Here is a 19,829-nt window from a genome sequence, read left to right on the forward strand (position 1 = left end):
TCCCTTATTCTACCCAATAGTATAATCAATGGGTACTTGTAATCCCTATTGTACCTCACAGAGGTAGTTGTAAGACAATTAAATCTCGCTTCTCAGGCAAATGATTTTGGTAGTTAACCTGAAACAGCCAACAATATTGAAGAGAATGAATGCATTTGAAGCAATGATGTAATGGGATACTGCCTGGCCAGAAAGTATGCATGTGTATTGACGTGTGTATGTATGTGCACATTTATCTCAATACTCTATGAACACAGCTTTCATGGTTCATAGTCCCTTCAATAGTACATGGGTGAGTGGGAAAGATTGTAAACAATTCCACACTCTCTTTTAATTTTTATTTTAAATGAACACAAAACTATTCGTATTTTTGCAGCATTATACTCTCTAAACTGTAGTTTTATAAACAGAAAACATTTACATAGTTAATATCAGTTTGATGTGACAACCAATTTAGTTTTAATTTCATTTGCATCAGCTAAATTCAATTTCTTTTCCCCTCCTTACTGAGTTACATGTATATCAAAAAGAGGCTTGTAGTCTTTGGGAGACATATGCACTCATTTCAGTGTGCATTTTTTGTCCAACTTAGTTGTGTGGACTTCATATCCTATTTCAAGTATTGTCTGTCAAGAAATCTTATGGTTTACTCTTTTTAAGAAGGAATAAAAATGTGACCAGTGATAAAATTTATAGCACACACCAATCTTTTAGGATTTGTGAAGAAAAATTATAGTTTTGTTGAGAAGTCTTGCACTCATTGGTGAATATTAAATATGAGATAAAGAGAGCAGAGAGATTGTTATATCAGATACACAAAGCTGCATTTTGGTTCACAATAATTTAAAAATTAAAGGTTCCTTACTTTTTTTTTTCTTCATTAACAGCTTTTTTTTATTATTATGTTATGTTAGTCACCATACATTGCATCATTAGTTTTTGAGGTAGTGTTCCATGATTCATTGTTTGCGTATAACACCCAGTGCTCCATGCAGTACGTGCCCTCTTTAATACCCATCACCAGGCTAACCCATCCCCCCGCCCCCTCCCCTCCAGAACCCTCAGTTTGTTTTTCAGAGTCCATCATCTCTCATGGTTCATCTCCCCCTCCGATTTCCCCCCTAAAGGGCCCTTCCTTTAACGTATGTTTTAAATATGCTCTTTTGATTTCTCTTACATTTCATTTATGTTGAAAATGCCCATATTCCTTTGCCAAAGTTCTCAGAGAAATCTCAGTGTTCTTATTTACAGTAACTCCCTACTTGATTCTTGAGACAAATCCTGCATTTGTTAATACACAAACATGTAATAAACATACTTTTATCTCTAGAATACACATTTTCTTCTTTCTTCTACATCTAAGGAGTTTTTTATAAAGAGCTATTGATTTGGGAGTTATGTACCCCCAAATATATTGACCCAGATATTCAGATATTCACAGATGTGTGCTCTGCGCACAAGTGCATATGTATTTTCATTGAGTTGTGCAGAATTGTAGCTACCTTATATGTAAATAAAATAGCTCTTCATTGATGCTTGTACACACAATTCTTTCAATTATCTTTGAATATTGAAAAGCAACTCTCAGAGAACTAGAAATGTTGTCCTGTATGACTTCCAAGGCAGAAATATTTACTATCAGAGTTCTATATACTTGTAGATTATCTTTTAAACCTGTTATTTTGCTATGTTTAGATCATAGAAGAATAAAGAAATACACTAGAAAAAGAAATTGACCTAAATAAAACGATGTATTCTCTCATAATGCTGAGTTTAGTGAAGAGTGAGACACCTGACTCCTCTGGATACTTCCAAATGAGCCTAGCTAATTGGGGTAACCCAAGCCCATGGCCATTTGAAAGACTTGAGGTCAGGTGTTTTATTACTGGGATAGTATTCAAAAAAATGACTGTCAGGGGTGAACGAAGAATTATGTCAAGAGCATTCAGCATTACTGCCACTAAAGAGAGAGGAGGGGGAAAACATTGTGAAGAAAAACATGTCATTTTCTAAATGAGCTAGGGGAGGAGGATAGGGCAATAATGTGGCCTTCAGCTGTTGGTTTATTAGGTTTCCATTCCCATGATCCACATCTGCGTTAGGCAAAAATAGTTTTACTTTTAATACAGTTGCACTCTACCACTTTGCTTTCTTGCGGAGTAAAAAATAGCTGCGAAAAACATGCAGATGAGGTTTGTTCTTTGTGGTTGTTTGTTTCCCCACCTCCTATACTATTTTCCTGGTTCTATAGCCTATCTTAGCATTGTTGTCTGATTTGCCATGGAACAGTGAACATTGCTTTTCCTAGCCAAATCATCCAGTGTTAAATGGTATGTGATACAGATCAATAGGGCATCTACAGCTGTTCAAAAAGGGCAATGTTGTTTCTATTAACAATTTTGAAAGAGAGTGTGGACTCGTGGTTAAAGGATTAAATTGGGTATTGAGGTTTTTGATGTCTTGAATTCTAATTCTACCTGAGCCATTGGATGCCTGATGAAGTTGTTATCAAGTATTTGCATTTCTCTCTCTTTCTGGAAAGGGTGAAAGTGATTGCAATAATGTATCCATCTGTTATATGTTTGGCCTTCCATGTGATCATTCAATAAACAATGGGAATTTGGAGAACTAATAAAGAAAATTAGACAACATCTTGGTGACTTCAAAATGTATGATATCTCAAATTTCTATCAGATTAATTGCTCATATTCATTTTCACATAATGTTCTGTGCTTCAGGCTGTTTTTCCATCTTGTCTGAGCCCATCTAGCCGCAACTTCACATTCATATATTTGGAGTTTCAGTCAAATTGGGACAAAGGCTTGTGTGGGTCTGGTTATCTACATGCTCCTTCCAGAACAGGATGCATTTTTATTTCGTGTGAGCCCTTTTTCAGTGGCATTTTAACGTAGAAAATAATTTTGGAAAAGCAGTTGGCTTTTGTTGCTATTGCCAAGGCCAGGTGCAAGTGGTCGTTCATAAAGCTTAGCAACGCACATTCGCCCTTTATTTCAGTTTGGGGTAGAGGCCTGTTTGAGTGTATGTGTGCACATGTGTCCATGTGTGAGAGAGAAAGAGATAGAGCCTGAGGCAGAGAAAAGTGTTTTATAAAGTTGTATATTGTTAACTCAAGTGAACCTTTGAAAGAATCATAGGCCTTCATGTTGTATTTCCTGCTCAGATTTCTTGATTCCAGTTGAACTGAACAGTTTTCTTCCTTCCTCCTTCTCCCCTTCAACCCCCCCACCTTTTCTCTCTCTCATTCTGTTCCCTCCCCAGTTCATTTCAGAAGAATGTTACATGTTTTGTAAACAATTCATTCAAGCAGCAAATCAGAGAAGGAGCAAAGTGACACACTAGTCTTGGTGTAACCAAATAATAGGGGTCTAACATTAATTTCATTCAAAGGTCTGTTATTTTATTTTGCTTTGTTTCACTCTATTTTATTTTATTTGTTGAGTACTGTACTCGGTGGAAGTGGAAATGTAGTTGAACACTGGTGAAAAACTAAAAGTTCTGACGCTGATGGAGGCTGTGGTCTTACTTTGGGCTTGGGCTACTGGACCTCAGTCACGGATTAAGTGCTTAGGGCAGTGCATTATGGGAAGACACTGTGTGAAAACACGTGGGAAACTAGAATTAACATATTGATAAAATCATTGTCTTGATTTTTAGGATAGCTGACTTAATCACTTGAGTTTCTGTGAAGGAAGTAAATGAAATAGCCAGCAAATAAATAACATTCTTGGGACACCTGGGTGGCTCAGTCAGTTAAGCTTCTGCCTTCGGCTGGGGTTATGATCCCAGGGTCCAGGGATCAGGGATCGAGCCCCAGCCCCGCATCACGCTCCCTGCTCAGTGGGGAGTCTGCTTCTCCCTTCTCCTCTGCCACTTCCCCTGCTTGTGTTTTCTCTCTCTCTGACAAATAAATGAATAAAAATCTTTAAAAAAATAGCATTCTTTTTCCAAATCAATGGTGAATTCTTAAATATTTCTTCCATATTTTGCATATTAAAGAGATAAGAGCTTTAGTCACTTCAGAATACTTTAGTGTTTTCTATGCCTATATGCTTTCTGTGGCCTTCTTGAAATTTTTTTTCCAAATTTGTTCCAGCTTAGGGGGGGAAATCGGATGGGGAGATGAACCATGAGAGACTATGGACTCTGAGAAACAAACTGAGGGTTCTAGAGGGGAGGGGGGTGGGAGGATGGGTTAGCCTGGTGATGGGTATTAAAGAGGGCACGTACTGAAAGGAGCACTGGGTGTTACACGCAAACAATGAATCATGGAACACTACCTCAAAAACTAATGATGTAATGTATGGTGATTAACATAACATAATAAAAAAAAGAAAAAAAGAAGATTTTTATTTAAAAAATGTAATTCAAATTTAAGATACTTCAACGAAAGCGTAATTTTTGTATGTTTTTTCCTAAAGAAGGGTATTTATTTTATTAACAGTTTCCAAATTATTAGTGGGTCTCTGTTTATTTTTCTTAAAGATATACAATGACTTTGTAGAATCTTGACCACAAGATGAAATACAAAATTACTAGAGAAGAGAAGCTTAGGAGCTTATTTCTATGTAATCACTACTCTGCTATTAATATGTGCTACTTATTGTCAAAAAATGAATGTGATATTTAATTAATTGGTTGGACAAATATGCCAAGCAATACTAAAGGGAAAAAGTCTGTCTCCAAAAAACCAAACCAAACCAAACCAAAACAAAACAAAAACCCACCAAGAAATGAAAAAAAAGTTTTGTGTTTTAAGTAAGCTTCTGATCAATAAGTTTTCTTTTATATTTTATAAATACAAATATTCCTGAAAATCAGTTGACAAATGAGAATATAATGCATTACTAATCATTTCAAATACTAGTTAAGTCTGCTTGGTGTGACTCCAAATATAATTTGAATGTGGGTTGTTCTGCTTGACCTAGCACATCTACAGAATCATTTACAAAACCTTTTTTTTTTATAGGTTGTTTTTGCAGAAAGTGATATTGCAAGTTTTTATCAAACTCTTTGAATATATGAATACAAAAAGAACAAAACATTAATCCGTATTGCTTCCGCCTACCACCCCTCTACCAAACTTGGATGTGTCTGTGTTTTCCATTTATGGAAATAGTTTACTCATTTATCCACAAGGAGTCCAAATTTTATAAAAAAGATTTTTAAAAAAGGTTTTCCTTGAAATAATTAATTGCAATAATTATGGAGGCAACGTCCCTCTCAGAACCAGTGAAAAGCTATTATTTTTCAGCAAGTAATCAAACAGAACTGAGCAGGCAGTTTCTACTGCACAAATATTATACTCCCAGGTGGATTTTCAAGTATAAAGAGACTTAATGCTTCGCTGGTGTTAAATAGTTAGATGCCACAAGAAAACTTGGTGGTCATTCACAATCAGTTGAAATCATAATACTAGAAATTGTTTTTGATTGTTATATAAAATCACCCACTTTAAAAGTATTAACCCATTAGTCTGTAGTATATCCCTTATGACCAGTTGTGAATTACACAGTTGTGCATACAAGGTTCCTATTTCAAGATCGATCAATCGATCGATCGATCTATCATCTATCTCTGTCATCTATTATGTTTTATAGCAACTCATTGTATAATAATAATAAAGATTTTAAATAATACCAAAGATTAGAGCCAATTAAAACATGACTCACAGGACTTATTTTGTGGATCTATTAATATGACAAATTAACTTATGTTTCCATAAACCAGAACTACACAGGGTAAAAACAAGATGTAACATTGCCTATGAAGCAAGTTTGCCAAGTTGTCCATTTGGTGTCCGGTATTTGTATTTTAAAGAGATATGATTACATTTTAATGAATCCTTATTTTTCTAAATATTTCAATTGAATGTCCTTATAAAATCTGTTTTTTTTTCTTTTTTGTAAATTCATTTAAATCAGGGCTAAGAAGATACTTAAAAAATGATAATCTTGCTCTGAGACATGATACAAAGGAAAAAAAAACTTTCCAAGGGTGGAAAACAAAACTTAAAAAAAAAACCCACACTTTTAGAAATCTTTGACTTTGAATTTGTATAATATGTAGAAACTATAAAACCCATTATAAGTATAAACATAGCTGTATCGGTAGCATATGAAATAAATTATGCAGTTCAGTTTGCCAATGTGTAATATAATTTTTGATCACATGTACATTTGCTATAAGAGGTTTTAGAAGGAATCTTTTAAAATATACCCCAACTACAACAGATTTGTCATTCATGCACTGCTGAGCATAGAGGCCTAATTTTACCTTTTTGCTATTGTTTTAAATTAAGGCACTTATCCAAAAGATCAAAACAGCTTTTACAGTGGACACTTGTGAAGAGAGATGGTGATAATGTCTAGAGGAATATGGTAATTGTTCCTGTCATGGAGGCACAGGGAGGTATATACCTTCTATATACACTGGGAAGCCGGAAATACACCCAATATAAAAGTGTATCTCAAAGTTTGGAGGGTAGATTAGAAGGTGGCTAGTGATCACGCAGAAACGTTAAATGAAGCAAAAACATTGCATTTGAAAAGCAAGAGCAAAGACGTTTCCTTTTGCTTTGCTGGTAAAGAATATTAAAAGAGGACAACCGCCATTCTGACAGCAGTTTTAAATCCAGCTTTTCATATTACGGTCCTTAATAAGAGACCCCACAATATCAGATGAAGAAAGACAAAGAGAATTTTTGATGAAAAAAAAATCAGGGGAAAGAGAGAGATGACTGAGAATATGCAAACTTTGTCTGCAGTTGTTTGAGCTCAGGCATAATGCTGAGGGGACTTCTCTTCCCCTCTAACTACCTATTAAGGAAGACTGCATAACAAATAGCAGACTATCCCCTAAAGAACTGAAAGGTAAAGTTCTCAGGAAGCCCCAGTAAATACTGAAATGATTTTTACTATTCCAAATTTAATTCGACATTTTCTGAGTGTGTGTGTGTGAGGGGGAGGGTGGAATACCCCCTTTGTGTCCTGAAAAGTGTCATGCGACACAGAAAGATTTCTCGGAAAGAAAATGCGTCTTACTTGACTAAACATTGAGCTCTCAGCATGAGAATAAACGCCTCAATGTTGCAAGCTGTGGCGTGGCCAAGTGGGCCCAATGCAGTGCTTTCATGCCATCTAGTGGCTTGAGGAGAAGTCTCCCCAAGACCTTCTGATCTCAGGGAACCAATTCCTGTCTGTATTTAGATGGTGTCTACAAGGTAAATGAAAGAGAGGAATTATCATAATTTTTCAGAGAATTTGGGCAAAAAGGAGTTATCGTCCTTGAAAAATATAAAGGTTTTGGGTTAAAGAATCCCAGCAGTTGAAATAACCTGGTTTTAAATTTTGGATGCCATTTTGGCTTGGGTGGATCTAGTCCAAGAATTAGGGTTCTTTTTTCCTTTCCTTTTCCTTTCCGTTCTATTCCACTCCATTCTTTCTCCACATCTTCACTTTAAATTTCCTGTTTTGGTTTTCAGTTTTACAAAGACTTGAAGATTTTGTGTGTGTGTGTGTGTGTGTGTGTGTGTGTGTGTGTGTTGCGCGTGCGCCCTTCTATCAGCCCCCCCACCCCTAAAATCTCCTCTTCGGCATTCTACTATTGAGAAGATAAAGTCAAAGAACCACTTTCTTGAAAACACTTAATATAGTTATTCTCTCTGACACTCCTCTCTTACCTCCCCTCTGTTGTGCTGCCCCACAAGAAGTGCTCGGAACATCAAACTGTAAAGGTATAGTTTACCACCTAAGGTATTTTTGTCACTCTCAGAAACACAACTTTCCATTGTTATCCTTGCAAAATGTCCTTATCTGCACTATTTGTACATATAGCGAGTGTCCTTGAACTTTCTTTAACAAGTCAGTCTTCAACTGGTATCAAGTGCACTTAACCAAAATCACACATTTCTATCTTTCCTATTTGAGATTTATTCCATTGGCATAGGAATTCTCCCTTTTGATCCCACTGATTCACACATTTTAATATTACATTTAGTGTACCTCCAGATAGAAACCATTCTTCTCTGGGAATATAGTTGCCTTTTTGTATAATGTGAAAAGATTAGACTTGTAACATTATCACTGATGAGGTATAGATGCCTTTTAATGACGCAAAAAAGCAGATTTCCATGTTTATGTAACAAGCATCTGCATAGCTTTAGACATGGATCAAGGATTAAGGTTTGTAAATAATTTAAAAAGGGGGCTTTTAGTGGAAAAAGCTGTGGCATTATATCTGTAAAACAGGAATTTTGAAGACTTTGTGGCCTAAGAATTATATTGTTTTATTGTGGTTGGAGAGCAATAAGAAATACAAGTTGGAATTTTATATACATGGTGATCAATGGCTGATAAATATTTTCTATAAAATATCCCTACTTGAAAGGATTTAGTAAATAAATTTAATTCTCGTTGAAGAGGTGTGGAAATTTAACTGTTCATACATTGTACATTATATCGTAGTGGGAAGATAATTTTATTGTTTTTTCCTTATTTTTGGCATGTTTATTAAACATTTAGTTTCAAAGATTCAATTTATGAACATAGAAATTCATAAATATGAATTTAACATTTTCTGATTGATATGATGGATTTGCCTTAGTTGTGTTCTTTTTGAACATTTGTGTTTTCACCATTTAATTTAGATGAACAGATATCTTAAAGTAAGGATGTTCTTTTTAAATGTTGCCCCAAACAGAATATTCTTTAATATTATTTAATTTCTCCACTTTGTGCTAAATTTTAGTATAAGTTGGCTTAAAGAGAGGTCAAATCTGTGTTTTCACTTTTCTCCTCATTTATAGATTTTAAACAACTATGGTGGAAAATTTATGTCACACAAAATACTGAATATTCCCACCCATTTTTTTGCCTTAAGTGGCAGTATTAGATCGTAAACAAGAAATATCTACTGATATTTTATGTCTGTATGTGGATATAGATACATATATAATTGTTCAACTGTTAGTGATTTTTTAAAAGTGATTTTATTATATAATTTCTTACCTGATCTGATAATTTAAAAATTATATTGTTTTTACATTTTTTACTAATTATCTCATATGTACTTCAGTTTTATTTCCATATATAAAAAGAAACAACTTATAAAATTCTGAGAAATATTTGTTCAGCTTTTAATGTAATATTCTGTAGTAATTTAATGCATGCATATTTCAAATCCAGCAGCTTGTCTACACTTTTCAATTTCAGTAATATTGGGAACCATAGACAGTAGTGTCCCTTAAAACAGCATTCAACCCCCCCCCAAAACTGGAAAACTGGAAACTTTTTTGTTGGGTGGCATACTAGTGCTTTTTTTCATTTCTTTTACGTAGATTCACATAATCAGAAGGGAAAAATAGGCTTTCAAAGAGTTTTGAGCATGTGTCTCAATAAAAGGCTAGTTCTCTGATAAAGATAAATTCAGTGCAACTACACATATTCATTGTTTTAAAGAAGTGGAAAAAAAATCTCAGGGAGGTTTCATTTCAAAGAAAAAGGCATATGGGCATCACACACGTTGCTGTCTGAGGACAGTTCTGAATTTTGATGAGAACAAGAAGCTATAATTGGAGTGATAATCTTTTACACTGTTTTTAATTGTAATCAGTACAGATGTTTGTAGCTTTATGATAAGAAAAATGGTGCTTTAAAATTTGTATAGTTGAAGTTTTTAGGCCACAGGCTGCTCAACTTGGCTCATCCTAAAAGATATTCAGAATTTGATATTCAGAATTATTGAAAAGCAAGAAATCCACAAGTATTTAAAAAATCAACTATTTATGATGAATTAAAATGTCCATGTTTTAATCTTACTAAACTTACATAGGTAATTTTCTTTTTTTGGTATCCTTTCTGCATAAAGTGAAATAAAGAAGTTCCATCTATAAAACTAGAGAAAAGGAGAATTTGAATTATGATTAAAAATGTTTTTGATACAGAAAATGTCAGAAAAGATCTTCATAATTTACCCTTGATCTCTCCAAGGGTAAAATAATTGGTTCACTCTTTAGGTGACAATTGAATCCTGATGAAAACAATTCTGTGCATTTTGCATCTCTTTCTTTTAGCCTATTTTTATCTTAGGATGAATCTACCTGATATATGTATCTCCAGGTAAATTCAGATTTAGATTGGCACAGATGTCTGAAATTTTTAGTTTTTATTCAGATGCTTTTAATGGAATTAATTGACTTTGGCATTTATGTTATATACCCGAGGGAGAGTCTTTCTATATTTTCTGGAGGACTGATTTGTAATCTCATAAACACAAATCAAGGGGGCTCTTTCCTCCCTTTCATGTGTAGGAGTGTATTTGGTGTACAGAAATCTCCTAATGAATGTCCTTGGTCAGGTGTTCTCTACCTAATGCTGCACTTAGAAGCAGATATTCTGAATAGTGATCCTTCTTGCACTTTTTCTGGGCTCTTATTTTTCTTTTGGGCTACACAGCTAGGCTGCAGCACTACCCCATTCTATCTGTCTCATAAGTGAAGCAGAGGGTGGAAAACCATGCCCCACACAGAAGCATCTGCTGTATTTTAAACAATACATGTGTTCAAGACTCAACAAGGCATTTTGAATCACAGTGAGGTTTAGAAATTAGATTAATTTTCCACAAGAATCCCAGGGGAAATTCCCCTTTCTTTCCTTCCTTCCTTCCTCCTTCCCTACCTTCCTTCCTTTTTTCTTTCTTCCTTCCACTTTCTTCCTTCCCTTCCTCTTTCTTTCTTTCTCTTTCTTTCTTTCTTTTTCTTTCTTTCTTTCTTTCTTTTTCTTTCTTTCTTTCTTTCTTTCTTTCTTTCTTTCTTTCTTTCTTTTTCTTTCTTTCTTTTCTTTCTTTCTTTCTTTCTTTCTTCTTTCTTGTATCAGAAGCGCAGTGATATAACCTATCACAAACATCTTATTATATTTTGTAGAAAAGTGAGTGTACATATGTTTTAGCTAAGATTCTGAGCTAGTTAATATCTAAATTAAGGACTACAGGTAAAGAAATTGAAGTAATATATTTCTGCTTAGAAGATTCTACAATCGTAACTTAAGAAAGATGTCCTACCTTCATTAAAATAGCAATTTAGAAATTGATTCATTACCAGAGTGTTTGTGAATTTTATAAGGGAACTTACAATTGTTATATGACTAATAATGATAATTTTCATAATAATAGCTGTTACTTAATGCCATCTGCCATGATTCACATTTTATTTTTGCTCATCTTTAGAACAATCTTACAAAATAGGAACTATTCATATTTTACACATGAGGAAACTGAAAGAGAATTTGGTTGACTTGCCCATGATCACCAGGCTATTAGGTGACAAAATAAATTCAAATCCATGTCTGCTTCATTCCACCACACTTTGTTCCTCCATGCCATGCTGATTACTAATATGAGTCAGAAATTGTGCCATGTTTTTCATATATATCATTATTTGATTATAGAGACTGTGACATTTCCTAAATGCTTCTTAAATTGAACTGAATATGGATTTGTAAATAGCAATATATTTACAATATTCACTTAACAGAAAAAGCAGACACAGAACTCTAATAAAGTATGTCAGTTATCAGAGCACTATTTGGTCAAAATGAAGGGTAAGAATGCTAACAAACTGGATTTAATGCAATATTAAAATGAACTCTAATGGATGAGTGTGGTAATTATTTTTTCACATATTCTGTATCAGTACTCCATTTTATGGATTGTGGAATGGCACCATTTTTCCTTTGTTCATAACTGCTGCCTTTTATCTCATTTGTCTGGAGAGTCTTGCACTTGACTTATTCATCTTACCACTTCAAACATAAAACACAGTAGACCTAGCATGACTTGTTAATCTCTGCCTTGCCTGGCCTCATAACTTTCTTCAAAGTCCAGTATGAGATTCACCTCCAGGGAGTTTGTGGTGATTGATACCACTTGAACAGATTTGTTTTTGTCTTGGCACTGCTTGGCATTAATTTCTACCATATCAGTTTGTAAAATAAACTTATTTCATTTCATATATGTGTTTGATATTTTAAATCATTTTCAAAGCTTTCACAGTGGAAGCAGTTTTCTTTTCTTACATTTCCATAATATCCATCCAATGTACTTAGTGGAATGCTCCAAAAAAGAGCTACCCTTTTTAAGAGTTAAGACCAAGCCAGATGGATGGCAGGTCATCAAGTCATTTCCCTAGTCTTAGGATAAGGAGTAACACTCATTTTATCATATACGTTAAGAAGATGTTAAATAAGATGAAGCCAAGGCTAATTCTTTTCTTTTAAAGATTTATTTATTTATTTTAGAGAGAGAGAGAGTAGGGGGAGGGGCAGAGGGAGAGGGAGGGAATCTCAAGCAGACTCCCCACTGAGTGTGGAGTCTGATGCGGGGCTTGATCCCAGGACCCCGAGATTATGATCTGAGCTGAAACCAAGAGTTGGATGCTCAACCGACTGAGCCACCCAGGTGCCCTTGGATGAATTCTTGTAGAATATTATTTGTTAAACATTTTCTGGGATGATCGAGAGTCTAATAACCTTTCTTTGGGTACAGTTTTAGATCCATCTGAAAATTTTTACTGAATCTTAACCATAGTTTATGAGTGAGCACATCATGAAGATCAGAATGAAAAGTTTTGTTGAAGTTACGATACATTATAGCGATTTATTCCTCTGTCTACCAAATATTTTTAATAGAGTATCTGAGAGGAATTGTTTTTAATTCAGCCACACTGATTATGGTTGAATACCTTTAATTTTTAAAGGGTTTTTGAAACTATATATTGGAAATAGCTGCTTACATATGTACATCTTACATGGGTCAAATAAGTAGGTATGGATCATTCAGTCCACCACTCAGTAACAAACTAGTATTTTCTGGGCTAGATCCCATTTTCATATATGATTTGTTTGGACTGTCCAGTTTCCAAGGTTTTTTAAATTAAAAAACCAGGGCATTTCAGGGGCACCTGGGTGGCTCAGTCAATTAAGTGTCTGCCTTTGGCTCAAGTCATGATCCCAGGATCCTGGAATTGAGCCCTGTATTGGGCTCCCTGCTCAGGGGCGGGGGTGTGGGGGTGGGTGGGGAATTCTGCTTCTCCCTCTCCCTCTGCCCCTCCCCCTGCTAGTGCTCTCTCTCTCTCAAATAAATAAAAATATTAAAAAAACAAACAAACAGGGCATTTCACATTAAAAAAAAAACAAAGACCTTGCTTCTCATGAAGAACTGGAGGGTTTTATAACACTGGGTCTTAAAGGGTAAACTCATCTGGGACTGAATATTAGCTATTCTCTTTAGACGGGGCATACTTTCTTCAATTTGCCCTAGTCCTCAGTACTTCTTAGAGAGATTTCCACCAACTCCACTTCAGGCATTCATTATCTGCCTTCCGTCTGCAAGCATTTAAGTGATTCCTGATTTAGTCTAAGCCCTGCATTTTAAACTATTAAAAGGAAAGCTGAGTCATTTATAGTGATGCATCTAAGTCCTGGGTGTTATCCACCGAGCAATTAGATGCTTCAGGAATGAGTTACTTTTAGAAATTTCAAAAGGATTTTTCAAACAGTAGAAGCATTCTGTTATAAATTCGCACATATATATGTACATAATATAATTACCCAGGTTAGCTGTAACATGAATTATTATACAAAATATCTTCCATAGTACATATTTCTAAAGATTGGACAATAAAATGGGTAAAATGTGTTTTCATTAGTTATGAAAGAAACAGGGTGTTCTATGTATATAAGAGAAGAAAACATAAGAATTTAAATGTAGATAGTTCTGCCTGAGAGAACTGAGTTCTCAAGCATATGAGTAGAGCTCTTCCTTTCCTGTTATCTTTCTATCAGTTGGTGCTAGAATGTCTGATGGTGTGTAAGGATCCAGCCCTCAAGAGATGTGTTGATGGGGCAATCTGACATTGGCCCATGCACTAGAGAGTTGTACTGTTTCATGTATCCCCAAGAAGGATTAAAAGAACTGAAGGCTGTAACTGCTCCCAAGAACTGTGTATAAATCTGAATCCTTGGAATTTTCTTGCCCTTATTGAGCAGAAATTCTGCCTCTGGATCAGGGAGAGATTCTTCTCTAAATAGATCCTTTTCTTGAGAAGAAGCTAAACCAGTAGCACTGAATTCATTTAAAGGAAAAAAAATTGGTGATGTGATTTCTTTTATTATTCCAGAGAATTTCTTGGATGAAAATGAATTCTTCTCCCCAAATCACACACACAGGCACTCACCTTGGGCAATTTATTTGTATTGCCTATCAAATTCACCCCAGGAAAACTGAGAAAATATAGAAAGCCAGTTTCAGCATGGTAGCAATAGCTGATAAGCCCACCTGCCACCATATACAGGAGCTTTTATCAAGATATAATAGAATGTTAGAGAACTAATTATAGGATCATTTTTCAATCATGACACTTTCTAGAAGTTGAGGTTAATTTATTCCCTCAATATGTATTTTTTTTTAGTGCAAATTTGATGAAAGGAACTGGTTGATGTGCTGAAGATGACAGAACAAAAATAAAAAATCAAAGACCTGCCCACCAGTGGCTTACTTTCCAATTAGAGAAAAGTCACAAAGCAAAATTGTATATGATCAACACAATGGAAGTGGACAGTGAACATTATGGTTCTAAGAAGAGCTACAAAGAGCTTATTATAGGAGAGGTGAAACTTCGGAGAACAGGGAAGATGGAGTTTGGAAAAGGCTGGAGGTCAGAAATATGCTTTGTTCAGTTGATAGTAAAAATCTCCTTTGTCTGGAGAGGAAGGTTCACATTGGCAAGAAGCAAATAAGGTAGGCAGGAGGGAGCTTCATGGCTAAAAACTCATGCAGGGCTAAGCAGCTCGGTTTGGAATTCACGATCTATCACTTACTCAGTGTGTACACTTGGCAGATGACCTCACCTCTTAAGCCTCAATAAAGCATCTATAAATGTTATGATTAGAATAGGACTGATCTTATAGAGACATTTGAGAGATTATGTGAATCCATTTATGCAAAGCACTTAGCACTGTTCCTGGCACATTAATGCCACTCCATAAATGTTAGTTACCCTTAGTAAAGGTGAGAGAGAACCCAATATTAGATGGATTTGAATGCCAAAATGAGAGGTCTAAACTTGACCCTGTAAGTAAAGTGAAAGCTATTTGTGTTTTTATTTGTTTTTTAATGGATTTGAGCTCTGATACAGATGATGTTTTTAATAAGATTGATGTGACAGTATTTGCTATAGATGATGAGTTAGAGAAAGGAGACAGGAGGTAAAGAAGGCATGTGGCAAGCATAATAAGGGTGTGAACGTTGAAGGTCTAGATGGGGAAATTTAAAAGGGAAAAATCATTGGGAAGTTTATATTAATTAGCTATAGGACTCTGAGTTAACCATTTGGGGATGTGGGCTTCTTAGTGTATCTGACAAAAGTTATGGATCATCCTCTCACAAATATACAAATACAGTTGCATAAAAAACTCTCCATGCAATTTCAGGTGGGCATGGCCCTCCCTTGGATTCCGGATGTAGGGGATGAAAGAAAAGGAAGAGAAGGTGCTATCATGAAGAAATGCAATAATAAAAACAGCGTAATGATAAAGTAAACATAATAGATCATAATGCATATTTTATATATTTTTAAATATATTTTTATATATTTTATATTACTTTGCACTTACTAGTTTGTAGACTATTTTGCAATTTTAGTTTTCTCCATAGAGCATTGACATATTTTTGTGTCTCAATTAGTAATAATCTTATTTCCTTTTATCCTTAATTTTTTTCTCCTGAAAAATCTTATTTCATTTAAGTGATCCATCAGATGCTACTTTTATGCTTAAATGGTGAAGTACAGGATATCCTACTGCCAGCTTATGTTTTTCTTACCTGTGTCTTGTGTCTTTTCTATTTAAATTTCAAAATCAGGTAGCTGACATGGCCCAAAATTATTTTTGTAGTTTGCAAATTAAGAAGAAATCTGTATTGGAATCTTCCCTTCTCCATTTCTAACACCAATTAAACCTGAAGACTGAGAAGAAGAGTATGAGGGGTGTCCTATATCAGTCTTACCCTCACTTACTACTGATTACCCTTCTGCCAATTTATTCTATGCCCCCTATTATAATTAAACTAGCTAAATCATAGCCACTGCACCCCTACTTTCACTTTCCCACATTCTTCTGTAAAAGGAGACAAGAAAGTATAAGCAGAGGGTATGTGTTTTCTTTGGATGAGCTGTCTGATTCCCAATAGTCACTCCAAATGCCTATCTAGGTCTTTCGTTATTTCTTTTATGTTCAGAGCAAGCTCGTCCATACATAATTTTGTGACATACCGAGAATAGATTGTGTCTTAATTACAAGCATTCACATATCACACAGAATGTGAACACAAATTTTTGGTAATAACGTATCCATTTTATTTCTGTTGCGTTGATTCTTTAGGAGATCTCAAATAACATTTTATGAATATTTACCAAGCTTTCATCATCAATCCTGAGAATCAACTATCTTATGCTGCCATTTAGGATACATATAACACAAGACTGGTTCTGCTGTTTTGAAAACTAGTTGATCAAATTCTATCAAATAGGATACATCAAATGACCAACTGATTTATTAGGTCAAAATTTTTATATTTTCATGGCTGTTAATTACATGAACATTTCTTTAAAGGAGAACAAATGTAGTTCTCCCCCAAATAAATGGACATTGGCCTTGAAAAAGGGAGTGCAGACTCTGAGATCTTCAGTAAATCTACTCCAATCACTAAAAAAGGGTGGATGAGCTGTGCCTTTTGAGGAATTAACTTTATTTTATTATTATTATTTTTAAAGATTTTATTTATTTACTTGAGAGAGAGCATGAGCAGGGGAGAGGGTAGAGGGAGAGGCAGAAGCAGGCTCCCCACTGATCAGGGAGCCCGAGGCAGGGCTCAATCCCTGGAGCCTGAGACCATGACCTGAGCTGAAGGCAGATGTTTAACTGACAGTCACCCAGGTGCCCCTTGAGGAATTAATTTTAGATAATGCTAAAATGTGTTATAATAGAATTAGTCTACAATTTTTTTGAATAATGGTTGGTATTTTATGTATTTATGTAGGTCTAAAGATAACAACAAGCTAAGAACAATTTAGCAAGTTTAAGTCAGAAAATGTGAAATAACAATTGAGTTGAAGTTAGACCAAGACTAATTTAAAAAAGAAAAACCAAAAACAAATTTTCCTAGTCTCAGCGACCTAAGAGAAACAAAACCTGTAAGCATGGTCTACTTGCCAAAGTGGAAGGCTCACTGAACTAGAAGTCTGAGGATTATGTTCTGTGTTGATTATGTTCTCTGTCACTTAACACTTCTGAGGCCATTTCCTGTTGTGTAAAATGGGAATTAAAATACCTTCCATAGCTCTTTTGCAAGGTAATTGTGAGGATCAAATGAAATAAAAAGTGAGAACACTTGAATAAAGAATAATTAATCTTAGGTGACACAAAGTTATGTAAAGAGGGAATTCTTCTATTCCAAATATTAACTTGTTTTTCTGCAATGGTCATTTTTTCCCTTTGATTTTTATTTATGGTCTGTGACCTCCCTCCCTCTGTTAAAACTTTGGAACTATTTTTCATAATTGTATAAAATTAGTAAAAGAGGGGCGCCTGGGTGGCTCAGTTGTTAAGTGTCTGCCTTCGGCTCAGGTCATGATCCCAGGGTCCTGGGATCGAGCCCCGCATGGGGCTCCCTGCTCCACGGGAAGCCTGCTTCTCCCTCTCCCACTGCCCCTGCTTGTGTTCCCGCTCTCGCTGTGTCTCTCTCTCTCTGTCAAAATAAATAAATAAAATCTTTAAAAAAAAAATTAGTAAGAGAATCTGTATCAATTAGCAAGATGCTTTCATCATTACATGTGAAATTCCAAGAAAATCATTTAGGCCTGAAGACCCCACTATTTTATAGGCGATGTTGGTGTGGAAGCATGTAAGTAGAACTCCATGTAGTGTACTTGTCATTTACTTCTGAGCACATAAGTCTGCAGGAAAGGAAGTCCAGATGTCCACTTTTGCTTCCATTTCTCACGCTAACAAAGAGAACTGTGTCTGTCCACTTCAGAAAAGGCAAAGGAGGAAACCCTTTTTAATAAGCTACCTTTAACCTCAGGCAACCTCCTGCACTACACTAAAATCTTAACCACATCACTAGAACAGACACAGGTGAGCCCTGTACATCCTTTGCTGTTCAAGCCTGGGCAGGTAACTTGGTTTGAGCCTCTGGAGGTGGAGAGCTGCGCAGTTGGCAGGAGTGTGTGACCCCGGGTTCCCCCAGCACTAGAAACAAAGTGTGTGTGTGTGTGGGAGGACAGGTGGGGGGGCACCACTTGGTATCCTTTCTAAGTGATTCTTAGGTTACTCTGATTTTGTTGTAGTCACGTGAGTTAATTACAATGCTAATTAGCCCAGTTTACGGGGACTGCCAAGCATTTGTACACGAGGGTTCTTTGTTTGATCTGCTACATCATAAGCTTAGTCATCTGCTTACCAGCACGGAGGGATAGCATTTATAATTGAACGTGGAAGAACACACCTTCATCTGTTTTAACGAAGAAAACTATTGAAAACCAACACACTAATTAAGGGTAATGATGAACAATTTTGATCAGCAATTATTTTTTAATATCGAAGTTTGCTACTGGAAAGAGTAGAGTGGGGGAAGCTCGCCTTCCAGCTTTCTACCCAGAAAGGTAAAAAGAGAGAGAGAGAGAGAGAGAGATCCTGCTTCATTTCCTTTCCTTCTCCTAGAAACTGTTTTAACATATAATTGAATCGATGCTTTTATTTCAAAAGAAAAAAATAATTATAGAGCTTGTTGGGATCATTTTCTGAAGAGAGGACATTATGCGTGCATGAATTCCGTCGGTGATCTGAAGGGGAGCAGGCTGCTTGGACCATTACCCATCATTGTTGAACAGCATAGTAATTAATTAGGCAAATACGTCTAGATCTGGTGAATTCACATGCTCAGTAACTGGGCAGCAGCAACATACATACTCTTGTAATGTGATAAAATAGCAATAGTTTTATGTGCCCGTGTGCTATGTCAGATGCCATTATTTCCCTCTTGGCTTTATCTATTCCAGATTATTTTGTCCATCTTTATGTACTTGCTTGAAAAGGAGTTGTTTATTATAAAGGAAATAAGACTACAGATGAGCAAGTTTGACTTGTATCTGTCTGTTTATTTTTAAAGGAATGAATTTGATTCAATATTCCACTAATTTTAAAAATAATTTGCTATTTGTACTAACATGAGTGAAATTGGCATAAGTCTTTTATGTTCCAAGAGGCTTCTCAAATAACTACCAAAACCTTCTGATAGCTGTATAATACTAACGCAAAAGTTTAATTTTTCATTTAAAAGTGATCTATGGAGGTAGAAAATAAGGCACAGCATTTGCCCTGGATAAAGTGATGAAGGTTATTTGATCACCACCTTCTTAAAATAGTTCTCTATAAAAATATAGGCAATCAAAAAATCTAACACTTTATTTGAACATTACAAAAAACACTTGATAAATGTTTAGAGGGAAAAAGTATTTGTGTTATTGTTTTTAATGTAAATCATCTCTGATGGTTTAATCTAAATGTAACAAGAAAGCTTAGGTCTTGATTTAAAAAGAACTCAATTCTCTAGCATCTTCACTTCTTAAGAGGTTAAATGATAATTTTTTTTTTTTGTTCTGATCACATTTTAATCCAGATAACAGAGGACTCGCACTTCTAATTCAGACTTTCTGGTAAGGCTCAGCTTGTCACAATGTATAGCTTTCTTTCCTTTGA

At 35.3% G+C, this 19,829-nt stretch overlaps 2 long non-coding RNA genes across 6 annotated transcripts in view; one reads left to right on the forward strand and one right to left on the reverse strand.

Moving 5' to 3' along the window:
• Positions 1-19,829, forward strand: part of LOC118538319 (uncharacterized) — a 373,755-nt gene that overhangs the window by 284,660 nt on the left and 69,266 nt on the right. The gene's annotated exons all lie outside the window — the stretch shown is intronic.
• Positions 1-19,829, reverse strand: part of LOC144381117 (uncharacterized) — a 125,123-nt gene that overhangs the window by 24,152 nt on the left and 81,142 nt on the right. The gene's annotated exons all lie outside the window — the stretch shown is intronic.

The sequence above is a fragment of the Halichoerus grypus genome, chromosome 2, assembly GCF_964656455.1.
Source record: "Halichoerus grypus chromosome 2, mHalGry1.hap1.1, whole genome shotgun sequence".
In the NCBI taxonomy this organism is placed as follows: Eukaryota; Metazoa; Chordata; class Mammalia; order Carnivora; family Phocidae; genus Halichoerus; species Halichoerus grypus.